Source organism: Anser cygnoides, chromosome 13 (assembly GCF_040182565.1).
Source record: "Anser cygnoides isolate HZ-2024a breed goose chromosome 13, Taihu_goose_T2T_genome, whole genome shotgun sequence".
In the NCBI taxonomy this organism is placed as follows: Eukaryota; Metazoa; Chordata; class Aves; order Anseriformes; family Anatidae; genus Anser; species Anser cygnoides.
The window spans coordinates 3,928,897-3,950,365 of NC_089885.1; the positions used below are offsets into that span (position 1 = coordinate 3,928,897).

Here is a 21,469-nt window from a genome sequence, read left to right on the forward strand (position 1 = left end):
CTGATAACTGGCATTCTTGCTTATTAAAAATCCTCCACGAGCTAACTAAGATTCTAAGCCCGGCCTATCTGTGAGATACACTTGTTTTTAAAATGGCCCAGGGGTGATAAGGTTTTCAGCCGTCATTGCCTAATTCAGCGAGATGGGCTGTTACTGACCTCATTCCCCACCCTTTCTCCCCTCTATCTGCTGCACTGGAACACAGTCCTTCCAGGATTATCACCCCCCACACCCAGTCCTGCAACAGTGCACAGACTGCGGTCCCAAATTCAGCACATGAAATCAAGCTGCTGCCTGCTCACCCTGGGCTCCACGGACAGCACTTGGCAAGGGAACGCTACCGTGGGAGGAGGAGGCTGCCAAGCTGCCCCCCTCAGGGCTCCCTGTGCCATCCTGAGCAAATGACTGAGCTTAAAGAAGGGGCTCAGCCTGACTGGTAACTGCTTTCCACCCATCCATGAAACCTGGAGCACTGGAGCTGCACGGAAATCCCACCCCTACCTGCTGAGCTAGCAGAAACCCACTGCAGCAGGAACCCCAAAATAACCTTCCAAAACATGATAGAAGTCTTTTTTTTTTTTTCCCCCCTGTTCTTGGGAAGTGCACAGTGCAGGAGGTGAAGGCAGTTTCTACAACAGCCTAGTGGTCAGAGCACTGAGGACGAGGGAGGGCCACAGCCGAGCCCTTCCTCTCCTTGGGGTTTCCCACCCAGCAGGACACAGCCCACGCTGACTGAGACAAGCAGCAAGCACCTGGCTCCTGCTCCGAGGTCCAGCTTCGAAGCAAGCCCCAGGCGCTGACCCTCAGTTAACATCAAAGCTCCCAAACTACCCAGCAATGCTCCCTCCTCCAGTCTCAAGGTCACAGCAATAGCCTCCCCCTGCTCTTCTCTTCCAAAGCTTTACCTTCAGTTCTGCTGACGTTCACAATGTGCAGCTGTGCTTGAGGAAAACACGAGGCAGGGCTTGGCAGCCGCTCTTTCCAGGGCTCCCTACGCTGCCCTGTGACACAGAGCTGTGTGCAGAATAACGAGGGCTGAGAAGCATGGTCCTAAAATACTGCACCACGTTTTGAAGACCCTCTACAGCTCTGTCAAGAGAAAGGGACTGCTCTAGGGGACGGAAAAGAGACAGCCAAAGAAAAAGAAAGAAAAAAGAAACAGCTCTACAGGTCAGACATTCTTAGGTTTTTGGTGATTGTTTCTTTCCCTGCCCACACAAATACCAGGTTTGCTCTTTTATCCTTTTCAGTCTCTGAGCTGAGCCCCCAGCACCTCCCCACAGCTGATCCCAAAGTCCCTCTGGAGCCACGACAAGCCCCTCAGTCCCAGCAGCAGTACGGGAGGTCCCCAAACTCTCAGCTTTCAACCACTGAGCTTTGACGTCTTTCTCTACCCCTCTCTTTTCCAGTGCAATTCCTACTCTGCTCAGAAAAAAGGCCTTCAGCACAACAGCGAAGCCACGTCTCTGCAGGTCCCCGTTTCAAAAAGGCTCCCTCCACCCGGCGTCCCCTCCTCACCCCAACACTGCATTTTTACTCCCAGCTGACACTCAGAGGTGCTTCCCCTACTGGAGCGAGCAAACTATGGCTAAATCACGTTTGACATAGTCACAAGTACCAGCTCCTGGCATTCTTAGCAGCCCTAAATTAAAGGGACATTCACTGGAAATGCAGTTCTTCACAAGATATGAGGACGAGCTCCAAGCATTGTTCTCGGCCTGGAGAGCCCTACCAAACAGGGTTTCTTTACACTCACGTTTTCCCGTCCCAAGCGCTCTCTTCCCTAGCTGCTACGCAGGAGATCCACAACAAACCCGGCTGACTAACTGTCCGGGCAGGCGAGCGAAAATTACACCCTGGCTGCCCTTACGTTCACGCAATAAGCACACAAAAGCTAACAGAAAAAGTCACCTCCTCTAAGCCCACTTCTGTTACCCCGTGTAACTAAAAATCAAGCAGGGTACGAAGTGGCAGAGAAGCCGCTGCAGCTGTTAAGCCAAGTGCACCCCTCGGCGGCTCGCCGGCAGGCGAAAGCATCCCTCTCACTCCCATCCCTGCAGGAGGGGCGCAGGGCCGGCACGGGGCTGGCTTCGCCTTCACAAAAAGCTCTGCTTTCGGTTCCAAGGGCAAGTGGTGCCAAGCAGCTGCAGAAAGCCCTCTGCTCTACATGGAGCTCCTTGTCTAGGAAGGGGCTCGGCACTCCACATCATCACGCACCCACTTCTTCGCTCGGATTGCAGGATTCAAAGGAATCACAGCACGAGGGCTAAAAGGGCAAAGTAAGTTTCTAGCTGACGTTTAACTCCACAGCGGCAGAAGACGCTGCTCCTTCCAGCAAGCAGCCCCTGAGATGGAAGTGCTCGAGCTCAGGCACGCCCCAGCCTCGGGGTCACATCCCTGGTGCTGCAGGAGCCCCTGGCTGGGGTGACCACACGGATACACACACCATACACTGCATGCTGGGGTACAGTCATAATTTTAGGATTTGTATCCCTTTGCTGGTAGTGAGCTTGCTTTTGGTTCCTGCAAGCAGTGGTATTACCATTACCAGTAACAACCAATAGCTGGTTTGTGGGTTCCCCGCTTGAGATCGGAGTTGTAAACCTGCCCTGATGCTGTGCAAAAACTCCCAGCTCCAAACTCTCTTCTTTCCATCCCAATTTGTCACACAGCCTCGGAGCCACTGTTTGGGCTGAGACAGCAACACAGGCACTCAAGGGCTTAACTGTTTCCAAACACAGTTGTTTAGTGTTCCTGCAAAGATCTCCTCCTCCAAACTCATAGGTCACTTCAGAGCAATCAAACCAGGGACTGTCTCAAAAAAAGCAGCCCTGCAGCCAAAAGTTTTAAATTACTTTGAACTGGTTTTCTATAAAGCTGAAAGTGCTTCCAGGACTCCAGCTGGAAAAGGTTATTTCCTTCTCATTCTGCACAAAACAGTCACTTTGCAAAACAGTGACTTTGCAAATTTGTAGTAAGAGTGCAGGGGAATTTAAAGCAGTTGCAAAACTTCTACTTCATGTACACTGCGGTTTCATGATCTTGGCCATCGCTTTCCTACTGATGCATCAGAAGCATCACTGCCCATAACATCAAACAGCTACTGGAGAAATCTGCTCATTTGTACTGTTTAAGCACTCCAACACACAAACTGCACTGGCAGTCTTCAGCCTTGTAGATTGGGTATCCTCTGTTCTTCTGCATAAGCCTATATAAAAGCTTACAATCAATGTTATATCTGTACTGTGTTGATATGCAATTGCAGAAGTAAAAGAACGTTCAATTCACGTCAAATTTGCTGCACAGGACATTTAACAGCTCCTAGGTCTGGTATTAACAACCATGGTCCAGGGGCTTCTCGGTTGTTTCACATAACGCTCTGCCTGCTTGGATGAAACACCAAGTTTTGTCGGGTGCTTTGGGATAGCAGGATGGTGTGTCATCTGCCCCCTTCTCTCATTCAGCTTTTGGATTTTTCAAAAAAATAAGGTTAATTTGACTATTTTATGGTCTCTGTAACTCAGTACTTTAATAGATGTATAAAAGTTTCTCTGTCCAGCTCAGCTCAAGAATTCACTGTGGGAACGAGACACAAGCATTTTTCTTCTCTTGTACACAAAAAGGTGCCAACATTGTTCTGCTCCACGGTTTTGCCATACTTAGTATTAAAATCAAGAGAGAAAACATCACATATTTTCAGCTGAGAACATCCATGCATACCCTATCACTTCTAAGCAGAAATTCATGGGGAGACTAACCAGACATCAGGAACGGGGCTGGCAACAACTTGTTTGCTTTCACAGATGGCATCAAGGAGCACCAGAATCACCTGGCTACAAACCAAAGCTTTGCTACAGTGAAATGAATCACAACATGTGTTCCTTCTCTTCTACTGCAACTCGATAATGCTCAACTAGGCTTTTCTACCAGGACTCAGCAGGACAGGGAGACTTCATATAGCACTTCAGCTGGGAGCCACGATGCAGCTCGTACTGCAAAGCCTACGCCCAGCAGGACGGTTCAGGAGCATAAGTGAAGGTTCAAGACCAAGCCTGCCTTTCCAACGAGCCCAGGAGCTGAACAGGAGCTCTACCAGGAATCCTGCCATTTATTTTCACTGTTTGCAATCCACACACCAACTCCCCTCTCCTTCTTAAACATGAGCTCTGCATGGAGCTGCCTGTCCAATGGCTAGCATGCCTGTGTGGTGGTGGCGAGGGGACAGAACTCAGCTCTAAGTCACCGAGTGCTGGCACACGGCAGCAGTAATTCATGCGAAGTGCTGAGCCACAGGCTGGTAGTAATCTCTCAGCTGCAGGAGGAATAAATGAGGAATTACAAATGCACTGCTGAAACATCATCCTGTCCTCTCTCCCATCGCTCTTACAGTCACCTCATGGTCAGACAAAACACAAACCCCTCTCTTACCCTTCAGGAACGCAGTGCTGGAGTCACAGCTCAGGCAACACAAACTCTCGGTGCTCCTCTGGAGCGTGCTGATTGCAAGCTGCAGTCACTCCTCCCACAGCAAGAAGCACAGCTGCTCCAGGGTCTGAGGGCGTGAACTGAAGGTGCTGGGGCTGCACAGGTGGAGCAAAGAACTGCTAAGGGAAGCTGCACTTACAGGTGGTTATGCCCGTGAGGGAAGGACTCCATCTGGCACAAGCAGAAGGGGTGTAACTGCCCAGCTGCCTCCAACCAAACTAGAAAAACACAGGAGTTTTTTGCCACTGTGTTTTGTGTGACTCCCAGACCTGTTCACAGGTAACAAGCAAATTCCTGGCAGGTCTCTTGCACACTTGCCCCTACTCCAGGGGCCTTGATTGGCAGCCACAACTAGAAATCCTCAAGGCACCAAGCAGCTCTGTCCTGCTAAGCATGAGTTAAGGTTTTTTGACCACATCTCAGCCTCGAGGCACAGGCGTTTTGCCTACGTCCTGATGCAGATGTTCTAGCCCCTTGTTAGAGCTCAGCCAGCATTCAGAAATTCAAAACACTCCACACATCTGGGCTCTATGGGACTCTGACTCTTAGAGCAGCAGGGTGACAGTCAGAGAATGAACGCAGAGCTTTACAGATCAACAACGAGAAAGGCTTTTCTAAACAACTCTGCACTAACACTGTCAATGCGTGCTACTTTTTAACAGGACCCCGAAGCAAACGCTCAGGGTGATTATTTCTGTTTCAGGACAGAAATTGCCACGTGCTTAATCTTGGTGTCACTTTGTTTCCCTCGTGAGAGGAGACCTGGTTGGGCCTGTGTACACAGCGTGGGATCTGATCTTTGTCTGGATTCTTCAGCTAAGCTAATAAAACACATCTCTTTTTACTGATTTTCAAGTGACAATGCAAAGTGGCTATGGGCCTCGTTTTTAAGAATATCCAGGCAGGCAGGATTTTCCAAACTGCACAGGTGCCTGCATATTTTTAAAACAGACACCCTTCAGTGGCATCCACTATAGCCCTAAAACCAGTTAGTTTTGCAGCTAACTACAGAGAGGTACAATTGCAGTTCTGAATTCAAAATAATATGATAGATGCTGATTGTTATATTAATACAAGTCAAGAGATCTATAACAAGCTGTAAAGAAAACGCTCACAACAATGTCAGCTGATTTGCTCCAGCCATGCCTTTGTGCTGAAACCACAGGAAACAACTTTCTTTAGCATTCCAATTTCTCTCCATTCTGCCTTCTCATAAAAGTTGGTTCAGAAGAGGTCTATGATTGCAAATTAATGGGTAACTCCCTATCAGACTACTCCATTATTTTATGTGTTCATTTATCTACTATTTTAGACATTATATAAAAGTCTCTCCTTCACAAAAATAAAATAAAATGACTAAAATACCCACTTGAATTTCACAGTGAAAGAATCTGCAGTGAGCACTGACATTATTTCAGAAGATCAGAAACAGTATGGAAAATGGAATTATACGAGCAGTGAAATTAAAGCACGCTTTATCAGTCTGGCCCCTTTATTTGGTATAACTGCTAATAATGCCTGTAGAGAAAAGACTTGTGTTAGCATTAGACTGGCTATCCCAGAAGAAATGAGAGCAACCACGGTTTTGCAATAAATCACAATGAGTGCTTGGCTCAGTGTTAGCACACAATCAAGATGCCACGTTCTGAAAGAAATATACATTACTGCAGTAGACGAAAGCATTTTCTCACTGTGCTCGCTGACGTGCTAATTACTAGTAAAAAAGTGCTCATCCTGGTGCACATCAAGTAACTACAAGTGTACACGATACCTCTGGCACTTACCTGGCTGAGGTCGGTCCCTGCTCTGAGGCAACAACAAACTCCAAAATCACTCCTGCAAAAAAAGATCCCCTCAGCTTCTTAACCTGAAACTCTTTGGGCTGTACCAAGATCACATCAGTAGAGGGGGTGTATTTCAGGATGACCCTTCCAGAGATGAGTCATGAGGGACACTGGAAAACCATCTGAGCTGACCCAAAATGCAGAGCCTTGTTTATTCCCGGTAAACTGTTAGCTGCAGTTGTGGCTGTAGCTGTAGCTGGGAATGAATTTTTAAAGGAGGAGACGGGACAAGGCCGCTTGGCAAGAGCTGCAGGCATTTTTTGTATGGAAAACAGGGCAGATTAATGCGCATCGTGAAAAAAATGATATTCCTTATTAGGCTGCATGCTGTATTCCACTTGCATAAAGCCAGTGTCAATGCCTTTGCCTCAGTGCATCCCTTCTGATAACGGCCCGTCCAGACCATGGGGAAGAATCACACAGGACTTCTGAGGGACTTGCAGTTGGATGGGGGTTTGCAGATCAAGGGATGCAGCAAAACCCAACAGGTGGCTCTGTGCCCTCAACTCAACACTGTGGCAAGCCCGGAGCAGCTTCAGGAGTGACTCTTGCACACTGCCGAGCACTTCCTCCTGGCTTGACTGTTCAGAGTCTAGAATGCACCTGATTTTGCTACTCCCATTTCCCTTGCAGAGGGGAAAGCAACCTGAATGGGGAAAAAGTCTGGTCTGAGAGAGCCACAGAATGGACTCCAGAGGTCCTGAGCCATCCGGGAGGCTGAGCTGCTCCTGTGCCGTGCAAAGCAGCTCTCTGATGTCTGAGACGTCACAAACCTGCCCATGATCACTCAAGCACTTGTCCAATCTTGTTCCTTGTAGTCTGCTAATAAAGGAAAATACATCAGTTAATGTTTAGAACTTGGGAAAAATAATACATTTTCCTGTGCTGTGGCAGAATAAAAAAGAAAGGTCAAAAATAAATTCCCATTAAAAAGCGGTTTTGGTGAAACAAACTTCTCTGCATACTCCACTTATCCCTGATTTAATTGGGGGTTCATTTAGATTAACTTGACATGAAAGTTTTCTCATTTATGACTGTAACATCTTTACTTTTACCTTTATGGAGCTTTTATTTATATTTTTGTAAATGTAGGCCAATTCTTAAACAAGTGCCATTTAAAAATTCATTGCAAAATTTCATATCAGTTGTAAATATTCTCCCCAATTTGCTTCCTCCATTTAATCCTTCCAAGTTTAGCATAGCCAATCTAAGTTTTTGAATAGGTCTACTCCTTCTCTCAATCCCTGCTACTAAAAAAACTTCTATTTGCCTAAAGGAGTTTGGATCTCAGGGGAAGAGTTACATCCAGAAAACACTCTGAAGACAAAGTGTTAAGTAGTATCATAAATCTCTGTTCTGTAAGGTTCGCTGCAGGACTGTTTGCTTTCTTATAAAACACTTACCCAACTTCCTTTTGAAGGCATGCTGAAATTTGGACAGAAAGTCCCTGGAAGCTGCCGCTACAGTTCTAGCATTTAATGCGCAAAAAAAAAGCTCTACATAATAAAGCCATGTGTTTTCAATTTGTGATTGAGCAAGCAGACTAGAGTTTAAATCATAATAAAAAACTGACGTCCTCCTATATATACCACGCATGCTGTGATTCATTTGTACAGTTGAGGGAAGAACATGAAAAATCACACTTGAGTACAACGAAATTCTCCTTTTTTGTGAGCTGATAATTTTCACAGCTTATATAGACATGTTCTCACAGTAGCTGCCTTTGATCCACTGTGGAACAAAATGATGAGAACTTTTCTGTGTATTAAATCTGGTGCCATAATCCAAGAATTATATGTAATTTGTCTGGGCTGAGGAGGAGCTTCTCCTGGAAGTCTCATTAGAAACAAAAATTGCTTTAGAAAGGAAGCAAGATGAGCCACACAGGCAGGCAACCAAGGGCAAGCAGACAGCTCTACTCTCACTGCAGAGAAAACCTGTAATTCAATGGGTCTGTGCACAGCACTCACAGAGACATGCTCACATACACTGCCACAGTCTGGAAAGAGGTCTCTCAAGCTGGTCTGTCAGCACAGTCCCTGGAATCCTTGGCTGTTGTTGCCGGCAGCCTTTAGCCTCCTGGTCAGAGATATCCTGAGCACCATCACCACACACTCCTCTGGGCTGGCTCACATCAGTAACCGCACTGCCTCTCTAGGCATCCCCAGTTTCCTTGTCTCTTGGTTTGCACAGCCTGCAAAGCAGTGCCTGCACTCTCCCTGCTCTAGACTTGCTGCTTGCCAAACCTGACTCACTCCTGCACCCTCAGCAGGCCCAGAACTGGGCTGTGTAAAGACACACCACAGCACAAGCAAGGAAGATAACTTGCTCCATCACGAGGCAGTGGTTCTCACACATTCCTACATTCAGCACATGCTCAAAATCCAGTCATGCTTCCATAAATGCCTGCCCTCCCCTACCACACCTTGCTGTCTGCATTACCCCGCAGCCACAAGCAACTCCAGCCCCCCATGGGTCTGCAGTCCAGCCACAGTAATCATTCCTCACCCCCTGCAGCACCTGGCCGGATCAGTGCTTTGCTGGGCAGCTGTGCCTGACCCAGAGCCCCTCACAGCTGCAGGAGGACAGAGATCTCTGCTCCATCTGGGCAGTTTGTGACACAGCTGCCGATAACAACAAGGGACTGCTACCTAGAACCAAGCTCGATTCTCTCTTCCCCACCCAACCCTGATCCAGGAGAGTTAGTTACTCTTAGGGACTCTCTTCACACTCTATTCACAAAGAAGGAGGTGATAGCAAGGTTGTCTTCATGCCAAAGGCCTTCTTGGTTTCACAGTTCACTCCAGTTCCAGATTGCTGTGCACTAATAGCTGTCCTAATGCCTGTCAGAAGGGCTACTACTACTGCAAGGTGTCAAAGTGGCTTTGCCTCACTCATGAATATTTATCACAGATGCCTGCAGCCTGCCTGTCACCTTGCAAACACACTCCACTGCAAGGTTCTCTTGTCCCACCAGAGCTATGTTCATCTATTATTCACTTAACTGCATGGGGCAATTTGTTAATAAAACATTAGGTGGTTTCCAGCAGAGATTCTACTTAAATCCTACATGTTTATTCTACTCTCTCTAATTTAGGCAGTTTTGTACAGAGAGAAACCCAAGAGGCAGAATTTGAAAACTAACCAATACACACAAAAAAGCTCACAAAGTTGCATATCCAATTGAGGGCTGATTCCGCTCAACACCAGCACTTTGAATCTGGATCACTCATCCCTTGCATCGTGGCGTTTTGATAATAGGTCCCTTCACACTTTCTTCCACAGCATAAATGATAGCAGGGGTAAGGGGTCAGCCCCAGACTGACGGTTCGCTGCACAGCGCTGGGTAAAGGGAAGACAGGCCCTATGAAGGGGGGCAGGGAAGGGGCTGTGCCTTCCCCTCGTACAGCTTTCAGAGAAGCCCTTTGCCCACTGAGGGGCCTCAGTGCAGGTGTACAGGGCAGAATTTATCCTCCAACTGCATAAACTACAGAATTTCTAAACCTTTAAAAACATAAGGTTTGATTCAGAAACGCTGATGATTTTAACAGAAGTAGGGATAAAACAAGTCAACATTGTCATCCCCCGAATTCCCTGGGGGATCTAGATCTGAGGTGGGCATTTGCAGCTATTTTTTGGGGCAGGTTCATGAAGAAGAGCAGAGGAACATGGCTCCAGAATAGGTAGAGCCTGAGGGAAAGGTGCAAGGGCTTCACCAAATGGACACAATCCTGATTTACCTGTGAGCCCGTCAGAGGCCCAAACAACAAAACTGCTGCTGGGCACTGTGAGGAAATCAACTTTTCAGCCATGGCCACATCCCCAGCCCACCACTAACCTCTTTGAGACCCTGAAGTCAGCTGCAACCCATGGCACACACCTCACCGAGCGAGAAATGTCGTGCAGGAGCCATCTCTGTGGCACCGCCACCATGGCGTGAGGGCACACACTGAGCACCCTGACTGGAAACCGGGCTGTGCAGGGGGAGCTGAGGGAGCTCCCCTTCAGCTCCCTCCTGCTCGGTGCTGGGGAAACCTTTCCCATCTGGAAACCCTGAGCAGCTGTGAATCAACCAGGCACACCGCTTGCGGCTGCATCACCTTGCTTCCTCCCAGTCTGTGCCCAGTACATGGGCCGCGTGAGGAGCTCCGCCACGAGCCCGACCCCAGCGCCCGCCATGGCGGCTGTTCTGCCGAGGGGGGCTCCACAGCTGGGGCTCGGGCAGAGCTCCGCGGCCTGGGGGGAGCCTCCTGGCCTCGGCACGAAGCGCAGAGCGGGGCCGGGGCCGCTTCTGCCCGCTAGGTGGCGGCCTCGCCCACCGGTCGCGGCGGTTCCCCGGCAGGAGAGGCGGCTGCTTCCCGCCTCCGGTGCTCCCCGCCGCCATCTTCGTGGTGGCGGCCGCGGGGAGCCGAGCGGAGCCCGCAGTGCTCGGGGGTGCTGGGACCGAATGTCGGGAACCCGTCGGTGCGGCCCCGGGGCGCTGCAGGCGGCGGCTGTCGCCTGCCTTGTGAAGGGCTGGGTGCGCTGCTTGCCGCCAGGGCCCCCCTCGTGTGGCCGTTGAGTCGCCTTAGGCCAGGCCCTCAGCAGCTGTGTTGGGAGCAGAACATGGCAGGGGAATGGCGAAGAAGCCTCAGGCTGGAAGTTCTGCCACGGCCACCTGTGGCTTTGGGGAAGCCCTTTTGCCTTCTTGTGGCCCTGCTGTTCAGGCAGGTTTTTCCCCTGGGTGGTGAGGAAGGTGTTTTCTCTGTGTGTGTGTGGTGCTCGCACGCCGGCAGTGAGCATCCTGCAGCTCGCAGGAAAGGCCGTGAGACAGATGTTTGAAGAGGAACATAAGAAACACGATACACAGCTAGGTTTGTGTAGGCAGATGTCAATCATGCTGAAAAACACATGAAGAAAAATGTCCCTGAGGAGCTTAGAGAAGACAGGAGTTTCCTTCTCTTTGAATTGCCATTTGTATTCTGAGTGTTGTGTAAACATTAAATATTTAAAACATTGCCTGTAGCACTCTTGTTTCTCAGTGGGATTTGGATAAAGCCGTTACTGATTCAGGGTCATGAGAAAAGCTCTCGGACTGAACTGTTTTCCTTTCTCTGAGCACCTGAGACCTCTAGGAACAAAGCCCTTCTAAAATGAGCTTAAATCATAAACTCATTTAACATGAGGAGGAGCTGGAAGGGGCTTCGGTCACATTTCTTCCATCACTCACTGTAGGATGATGCTGCAGAAACATTCCCTGAGCCTCCCCTGAGCACGTGGCGCAGCTCTGCACTCCCGGACGTTGTGTGTGGGGATCACAAGAGGCCCAGGGCAGTGCATTGCAGTTTTCCCAGTTAGGACACTTGAGCTAGCAGTGCTCATAGCAATTTACATCTGCTTTGGAGCCCATGAGTGTTTTACCTTGAAGACTTGACCATATAATACCTTTATTTTATTTAACAGAGGTAAAACACAGTGCCTAATCTTTCCTTTCTCATAACTGTTAAACCTGGGGTTGAAAGGATCCCGGGCTCCTGTGTTTGGCAGATCTCTTAGGTTTGCTGGACAAATTTATATAGGTTTCAACCTCCTGCATCACGTCAGCCACTATGATATGCAAATTATTTACCAAGGTGTTATGTTAAAGTGAAGTAGGTTGGAAATAGGTCCAAGTTTTCCATTGGAAATAAATAAGCGTGTCTTCATGCAGCTTCAGATCCCAGCTCCTCAGCTGATAGTGCTCGTGATCTCCGGTACTTATAACTCTCAGCAGCTCCTTTAGTTTCACGTGTAAAACTCATTATAGAGTCTCAGACAGTGGTTATCCTTCCCACCAGCAGCTGAAGTCCAAAGAAATTCTAAGCCCGCTTTGGGCATCTGCCCAAAGTGTTGCTTCTGGCTATGGCTGACTCCCCAAGTCACACAGAAACCTGTGGCTGTGTCAGGAGTTGAAACCAGTTCTCTTGAGTTGCAGCCTGGTGCTCTAATTACTCTTTTCCTTGTTCTGTGACATGGCATTTTTTATCACAAGTGATCTAATTTTCTGACCAGCAGCAGAGTGTCTTGAGTCATTAAGATTTCAAGATCAAAGATATTAAGGGCAGGCTTGTTTTTTTCTCTATCTGAATCTGTGTCAAGGGGACAGAAGGGTGTTCTTTAGTGTATACTTTAATGGAATAAGCAATGAGGGGGATGCTGTGCTTGTCCATGTGTGCCTGGGAGCCTATCCTGGAGTGCTTAGTATGAGATGCTAGCATAAGAAAAGTGTCCTTTAAAAGGAGCTATGACAAGGGCACAGGAGGACACACTGGGCCTCATTGTCAAGTTCTCCAGCATGTAACTGCACTGCCTCCTCTTTCAGTTCCCCTTCCCACCCAAAGGACAACCTATTCATTTGCAGAGCTACAAAAGCTTGGCCTCATCTCACCGCATTTGGCTCATCTTCCTGCTGTATGTGCACAGTAGTACATGGGTGGGCGACCTCATTTGAGAGTTGATTTCATTACAGATCCGCTGCGTTACTCCCTTCACATATCACATAGTTATCTTCTTCCCTGATGAGGACTTCTTAATTAAAGCATGAACAATTTGTGACAGAACAGCGTCTTCCAAAGATTTTCTTTGCTGGGTGCACAAATGCAGTGTTCTCCAAAGACCAGGCTGGTAAGCTATTAATCAAGACCCTATTAGCGCATCCTGTTGGGTCAGCTTTCTAAGCAGTATTGCAAGAATCATAACTTACAGACTGATTACAGATTTGGCTGTGAACAGTTTCTGTATTCCCATCTTCACTGAGAATTTTTCTACTTATTACAGTCAGGCTGCTGTACTGTGTTAATACAAGCTCAGATTGGCTTTGCTGCCTTGTTTTGCAGCAGAATTGGGGCCGTATATGTCAGAGAAGGGCATCTTTCTCCCCCTCCTGTCCCCAAGGGAGGGCAACTGTGTTCCCCTGTTCCACCAGCAACTGAAAACCTGAAATCATACTGCCTGTGGGAAGAAGGTCTTTTGATTGCTCTGGTGCTCCCTGCCAAAAGGTTCAGCAGTGTTACAGTGATCCTTGTGTGCCAAGAGCGCCGTGGCCACATCAGTGCGGTGCTGCAGCAGCCAGCCATGCAATGTACCCATGCTGCCTTCGGGACCCAAGCTAGAGCTGCAGGGCTGTGCAGCTCAGCTCTCTGCACTGTATCCCACTGTCTGATGTACACAGGCTCTTAATCGTCTCCTACATCCATATTTTCTTAAGCTTTTAAGATAACTAAAGATGCAGGTCAGCTGAATGGGACTGATAAAGCACTGATATAATTAAAGTGCTGCCGCTGGGGCGTTCAGACCACTAACATGTTTTTGCAGCTCCCAGGAGGACCGAATGCTCATATCATTTGGACATCTCTGGTTTTGAAGGTTGACAGGCACTGACTGATGACTGATGTGTTGCCTGAAGATCAGCAAGCAGCCAGCCTGCAGTTACAACCTCTGAGAGAAACTTTCAAAATCACAAAATTTTATGACATACAGTGAAAAGAGACCAAACTCACAGTTTGTTGCTCTGGGCTCAAGAAGACCAAGATCTGAACACAGATGCTGAGCATCACTTCCAGTGATCTAAAGTCCTTCTCTGATTGACTGTCAGTCTCCACACAGCGTTAGAAGCAGTGAAACTGCTGTGAAACCTCAGTGCTGCGTGAGTGGCAGCTTGTGGCACTGAATGGACATGTTGCCAGGGACCTTCGGAAATAACCTTTTCCTCCTCAGCTCCAGTTGCGTTCCTGGCTGTCACTCTGTCACGGTGGCCAGAAGAACAGAAGTTTAACCACCTTAATGGCACTTCCCATGACTGTATTTGGGTGCTAAAAGCACACTCTGAACACTTGAATTAGAAGATGACATACGCATTGTGGCTGGAACACGGTTGTCAGAAGAAAACAACTCAAATCTTTTCCAAACAGCTGTTCAACTGCCAACACTCATTTGGGCACACTGACTGGGAAGACCTATGCTTAAAATAAACGGGCTTCCAGCACAAGTGATTTATTTTGACTTATTTAGCATCCTTTACTGTCTCTTGTGTATACCGCTGCTTTGCACCACATCAGTGTCCCAGCTGGACTCGAACATAACAGGAGAATGTCCCTGGGAGAAGGTGCTTCTTCACAATGACAAACCACTCCAGCAGAACCCAGCTGTAGCTGGTGGCCTAGAAACTGGAGTTTGGGCAGGGGTGGGGATGAGGGAGGCCTGTGGGAGGGGATGTCCCCACCAGGCCAGCACCGTGTTGCCTACAGTGAGAGGTGCTACCCTGGGGGCTTTGCAGGCTCCAATTGTCCTGCTGTATTCAGGCTGTGAGCATGTCACTGGAGCTGTTCCCTATTGCTGCTTGCTCCATCCAAAGGTAAAACACATCTTGCAAAATCTTTCATGCTTTTTACCCCCAGGCGAATCAATGGAATTTGAGGTACTTGGTGCCTTATTATTCTACAGTATAATCCCAATGAGCACCGTAAACTGAACCAAAATGTTTGCATCATTTAACACATGCTACATGCAGGTTTGGGAGGAGCAGAGTCACAGTCGCTGGGAAGTGGAATGTTCCTGGGATCTCAGGGAGACCAGATTTATGTAAAACTTTGATGGGAATTTTGAAATTCAGTAGACCTGCTTGTGAATAAAAAAAGACAAATTAATAATGAATGATTATTGTTATTTTCAGTGTCAAAGATGTGTATATGGTAATTGAAAGCATACTGCATAAAACATCACTCCTGCTCCCTTACACATAAACAGCTGATAATCTTCTAAGACTTAACACAAGGAGACCAACTGTAATTCAACATGCCACACAGAGACTTACTTATTAAGTGAGTCTTACTTACATAGAGTATTATGTTAGCAATATTGCAAATACAGGGCTGAAAGCCTACAAATTTCAAATCATTGGACTTCTCTTATTTATTTTTGGGGCTGTAAGATTAAATATTACAGATCTGGTGCCTTTAGAGGAAAAAAAAAAAAAAAAGGCACCTTTTCCAGTGGACTCTTTTTTCCATCTGTTTGTAGGTGTGCAGGATCTGCATTACGGTAAAGGTGAAACTTGCACAAAAAAACTGTACTTTTGAAGTTTAGGTGCACTTGAGAGGAAGGCTGGGGCAGCAGAGCAGATGGCTGCTGTGGAAGACAAAGGACAGAGCTCAAGCTGCCAGAGAAACCGTGTAAAAGATCTAGATCTGTTGACTCTTAAAGGTGTTTTATTTACAGAAGAGAGAAGATTAAACATCACCACGTAACCCCAAAGCCATAGAGCTGATGCTACAGCTGTGTTCAGCATTTCATAGAGCTAAGCTGATGTTAAATGTTCTATTCCCCTTAGTCTGGCTGCCATATTTTGGGCTGGAATTTAAGGCCAGCGACCACAGAAAACTTGGATCATGTGCAGCTGGCAAGTCTGACAGGCAAAAAATGTGTTTTCTTTGATTAGAACCATATTGTATAGCAAGCGATGGCTGAGCATCGAGTAATGGAGATTAGGTCAAGAGACCAGCCAAAGGTCTTCCAACCAGGCCAAAGCATCTATTTCTGTCCTAAAAACTGACACCACATGGGGCCAACGTGCTTCGACCTAGAGCTTTTGGAAGCAAACACTGGTTTGCTGCTCTGGTGAAACATTATATTCATGGATACCTGACAAACATTTCTGTATAGATCTGGGCTGTTGTAGCAGGAAGGCTGGACACTGGAGACTTAATTTTGCTCTTGTTTACATGTCTGTAAACCTGGAGTAATTCCATACGTGTCAGTGGGATTTATACTAAGACAGCAGCAGCGTTTCCACTGGTTTACACTGCTGGTTGTTGATACAACACTATGCCCATCTAGACTTCTGCTTAATACTATCTAGAACCCTGGAATAGCTGCAATAGATGCATACAGCTATACGAGGGTTTTAAACCTGCCATTTTCAGAACATATTCTATAGGCAGGAGCACTAACTCTTATGTTTTTTATTGACCTCATCTAACATGTAGCCACAAGAAAAGACACCAGTGTGTTTTGTTTGCTCTTGGGGTGCATAAAGACACAAGCAGAACATTTATTTTCTCAAGTACTTTTTCTGCCTTTCTGTTAACATTTGCTTCAGTTTCAGTTTATGCACACTCAAAAAAAGGCTGCTCTCAGGGTGCTTTTTTTTTTTCTACTGGTTTTATTCTGGGAACTGCAATTTTTTTAATGTGGTCTTTCATTGCAAACAGTAGTGTACTGTATATGCTGCTTCTGGCCTGTCCAAGCATGGCACGATAATGACAAATGGGTGCCAGTAACTGGCCAAGTGGGGTGATGTATTGGTTGCCCTGATGCTGTTTTGCCAGTTGGCATAGGGTCTCCTCTGGATCTAGAGGGCAAAGATCACAGCCCTCTTTGGGCTGAAATGCAATGACCACAGGGAAAAAAAAAAAAAGTATAAAGGTCTCCAGCTAAGCATGAAACTTTGGAAGAACTTGAGCTCTTTCATGGCAGCCTGATCTACAGCAGGGATGGTGAGAGCTGACTCAGCACACTCACTTCTAATTCTGCAGATGCAAAGCAGAAACAAACAGCAAAGTGGCTTGTACTATATAATTAAATGAGGAGGCCTGAGCCTTATTATCATTTTTCAGGCTAACAAGGAAGAATGTTATTGTCTTCACTGTGGTTCTGACAGCGTAGATGTGAAAGAACTTGGACCTTTTTCAGGCCTGTGTGGACAAACACAACTCTCTCTCAAATCTCACCAAACCTCCCAAAGCTAATGTGAGGCTGAACAGGCCTTGCTGTTGAGACCTTGATACTGTGGAAGAGGTCAGATTAAGGGCCCTATCTTGCTGGTTTGAACCCATGTTTTTTAACTGAAGTGCTGCACAGATTTAGGGAAAATCTGCTGACAGATTTAGGGAAGTTGACATATCAAAATGAACAAGTACTGCTGTAATTCATAAGCCACAATCAACACACACTTGACAAATAAAAGCATCAGAAAGGTTTTATCGGCCTAAATATTGAAACCAAATTTTATTTTTTGAAAATGACATTACACACATCTTGCAAATGTACATTTAGATGAGAAAACAATGAGTAACAAATATTGAGAGCAAAGCTATAAAGTGGACAGGTTCTCTGCTGCATGGCATTGCATTACAAGAATACTCAGACCTGGGATGGTTATTACAAGTAGTAAAAACAGTTCACAACACCTCACAAAAATGGATTTTTTTCTCTAGAAAGTCAAATCTTCTAACAAAAGGAAATTCTGCTAAAGGAGAAGAGGCATGGGGAATAGATGTGTGGATCTAGGTAGATTTTGTGGTTTTGTGGCAGGGTTTTGTGAGGGATTTTTTAAGTCCATTTCTTACATCATTGTGAGTGACCGCGTATTTACCAAGCCTTTGACTGTTTTCTGTCCTCTGTTGCCAACAGAACCACAGCTATTAAATAACAAGCCCTGCATACTCAACCCAGGGCTTGGGAGTGTAGAAGAAGGAGCTGCCTGCAGAACCCATAACAACATAATTCTTATATATCTTCCCCCACCCCCTTCTGCTGTGTAACCAGGAAAATCAAAAAGTGTGTGCAAACTCCGCAAATCAGGGGCCGTGGGACTAGTCCCATATAAAACAACCAGGAGCAAAAGCCACGGCCAATACACCACGTGCCACGTGCCTCAGCTGCAATGGATCAGCAAGATCTCATCATTTACCAGTGACGCAAACTTTCAAGGATTTAACTTGTTCCCCAGTTAAAGCAGAGGCAACAGGTGACTGCTCTCCATCTGTTTTACCTTGAAAGTTAGAGTCTAATCAAAGTGCCAAGGCAGGGTGCTGTGAGAAATAAGTTCCCCAAGAGAACCTGTTGAGAACTGCTTTTCAAACCTCATTGTATACAATTTTATTTATGCCCAAATCTGTACTTTACAACCACGAGAGAGACAAAGACAATAATAGAGAGAGAGGGGGAGAGAATCTTTCCAGGAGGAAAGGAAAAGCTAATTAAGAGAAGAGAGGTACAGGACCATGCATTTACTCTCAAAAGCTTGTTCACGAGCAAGCTAACATTTCTAACACTACAACCACTCATCTACATCTGTTTGCTAAGTAATCGAGTTCTACCTACAACTAGGGAGCAGAAGGGTTTTTTCTTTTCTTCCCCCTCCCTTTAAAACGTCAATAAAAATGTTTTCTGTACAAGTTGAATGGCACAAAAGGTGGTTAAAATGCTAAGTAACTCACCACAAATGGAGAATGCAAAATTAGTTCAAAACATGCATGGACTGTGTACAGGTAAGCAAGGAATCATTGGCATAAAGCTGCAATATATTACAAGATGATACAGTTGAGATCTTTTGGCATAACCTCTGCTTGTTCTGTCCCTTTGAGTCAATTTCACATAAAACGTCAGAGTAAAGGGAAATCAAGGTATATATCCAAGCAGAAAGTTAACTATGGGCAACACTACTTGTCTGAAGAGAAAAGCATTTCCCCTCCCCTTCCACACACTCCCCCAAAGTACAAAAGTCAACATAATGCTATGTATAGCACTGCTGCAGGCTTGCCAAAAAGAAAGTGTAGATAGATCTGTTTTAGGAGAACAAAAGCATCATTTAAATTAATAGCTCTTTGTACAATGTCATTAATTAAATACCTTACTATTTAAACAAAACCCAAAGGAAATTTACCAATCCAACAAAATAACAACTCAACCCATACCACCCATGTGTCCTCCAAGGTTATGTACACGGAGTTTAAAGTATACCAGCTAAACTTTAAACCCAGCTGCCCCTCCAACCCCCACCCACTGAATGACAATAGAAAATACATTGTGGTCTCTCAGTTATATTATATTGCAGCTTTGTTATTAATGATGAAATCATACAAACTCAATGAATGACCTAAAACAGTAATCCACGATCAGGTTCCAGTTCAGCTGCATATCTCCCTCCCTCAACACAACTTCTGGGCAGGCTGGCGGCTCCCCCGGAGCTGCAGAGCACAGGGCTGTGAGTGAAGGCAGGTCATGCTCTTCGGAGAAGAGTGGCGTGAAGAACTCGGGCTTATGTGATGAGACCCACTTACCCTAGCTTGTGATTATATTTGTGATTAAGAAAATAGGCAAAGGCTAGTAACAGCAAAGTCAGCAAGCTGATACTCCTTTCCTGTGCTTCTAGCTTAGACAGTGTCATGAAATACAGATTATCAAGGAGGGGAATTTGCCATCAGTTCAGAGAACAGATCTGGCTAGACAGGTTTCCTCTTTCTAAAAGACCCTGGGTGTCTTCTAAATCAATGATCACAGCTGTACTAGTACTGCCACGGTGGGAAAGCTGCTTGGATCACACATCATTTAAATAAGAAACAAACTAACAACATTTTATGTCAGAATTCGGCATGTAATTATAACTCACAGGCTTTCTTGTTCTTACATTCAATACTTCTGCTTCACCTTATCTATAAATACCAATTAACAGTGCAATTAGTTCCCTAGACATTCTTTTTAAGGAGACACATTGTTAGACATTACACTAAATCTGGAAAAAGCTCTTCCATTGTAAAGAGGAAAAAAAATGGAAAAAAAAAGCCGTGTGTTGTTCTACAACCTATCAGTGACTGTGTGGTCAGCATGACAGGGAGACAGAGTATCACCATGTTTCAACTGCCACCAGCAAAGGGAAGTGAATTAAAGACCCATCCATACCTGCTGTGCAATGGTTGGAAGCAGATGGAGAAAAGCAGCCATGCTGGAATTTCCCAAAGCAAAAATGAAAACACAGAAAGGTTTCACAGGGATTCTCCAAATTCTTCAGTTCTAACAGGGCTAAAAATCTTCAGTTCTAGAACTGGGCCTGGACCCCAGCTGGGGATCCATTTGGCTCATTTACAGACATTTCCTAAATTTGACTCTGCACGTGCGTTTCTCAGAAAATTGGGGTTTGGAACCAGGATTTGGTTTGGGTCCACCCTGACCAAGAGCCACCAACATGTTTCAGCCTGACTGCACATGCCAGGGGAATCATTTTGTTCTGCAGCAATCCCCACTGTTCAAATGCAACTCAAGTTAATCTTGATTGTATATATATAACTGGGGCATGTGTTAGTTGCAAATAGAGATGGAAGAACCAGCCTGGATAAAATCAAAAGCAGCCTTGAGTTTAGATAAGTCACTTAAAAGGAACTGAACCTTCCTTTTTATGTTCAGAGACATTTGGTGATACTTTTCTCTAAAAACCAAGCCAACCATAAATCTCTACTCTGCTTGGCACTAGTTAGGATTAGGGTGGAAAAATACTGGAAGAAATAGAAATGCTATTTCTAGTTCCATAAATCTGCTGGGCTTGGGGCATGTCTATTAGTAGACTGAAGCAAGAGAAAGCAAGATAAAGACAATGCTCTTTAGGACTAGAAAACGCAGAGGAAACCATAATTTGTTACTTCCCTTGTTTAATTTCCAGTCTTAAAAGTTTTATGGTATTTCACCAAATGAAAGTATGTCAGCTTTAACATTAAAACTATACAAAATCTCTCCCATATATAACTTCTTATTAGAGACTCATACAAGAGATCATCTTCTAGCTGGGGTCAACGTGATTTTCTCTGCAAAGTCTGCAGCCAGGAAACTGAATCTGCACTTAACTAATCAATCACACGAGAATTATTGACAGTAATCAATCTTTGAAATAGGAGACCAACCTTGGACCAAATGGGTTCAGATCCCTTAATTACAGAGGAGCTTCTGCCAGTTTTAAGCAACAGAGAATTAGGTGTATTGGGTTTCACTTGTGTATAGAGAATGTCAGAGAATCTACAGAAGCAAAGAGCTGCAATCATTATGAAAAAAATAAAGAATAAAAAGTCTGAGAGTAAACAGCAAGAAATGCGTTCAAATAAATCATCTGTTTTGCCTTTTAGGATTAAATTCACAAGCACTGTAACTCCGCTGAATTTAGAAGAAAGATCTCATGAGAAAACCAGTGTTAAACACAAATCTGCTTGTTCAGCACAGCCTTCCTATTGATTTATTGAATGCAACAGCTCTCACATCTGTGGTTAGGGATTTCATGGACAAGATCATCATCAGACCTTCTGCCTACACAGCAATTCACGTTAACCTACTCCATGAGCCTGTCTTGGCTTATCACC

The 21,469-nt window shown here is 45.8% G+C and overlaps 1 protein-coding gene across 5 annotated transcripts in view; it reads right to left on the reverse strand.

Moving 5' to 3' along the window:
• CAPN6 (calpain 6) overlaps positions 1-7,062 on the reverse strand; it is a 70,379-nt gene extending 63,317 nt beyond the window's left edge. For 2 of the 5 annotated variants that reach the window (XM_048070618.2, XM_067004978.1), the window contains exon 1: positions 6,270-7,061. The gene's annotated coding sequence lies outside the window, so the exon portion shown is untranslated. Of the gene's footprint in view, positions 1-905; positions 1,700-4,428; positions 4,581-6,269 lie in introns of those variants that run through there. The other 3 variants (XM_013185174.3, XM_048070620.2, XM_067004980.1) reach the window with 3 other exon arrangements.
• Positions 7,063-21,469: the final 14,407 nt, after the last annotated feature.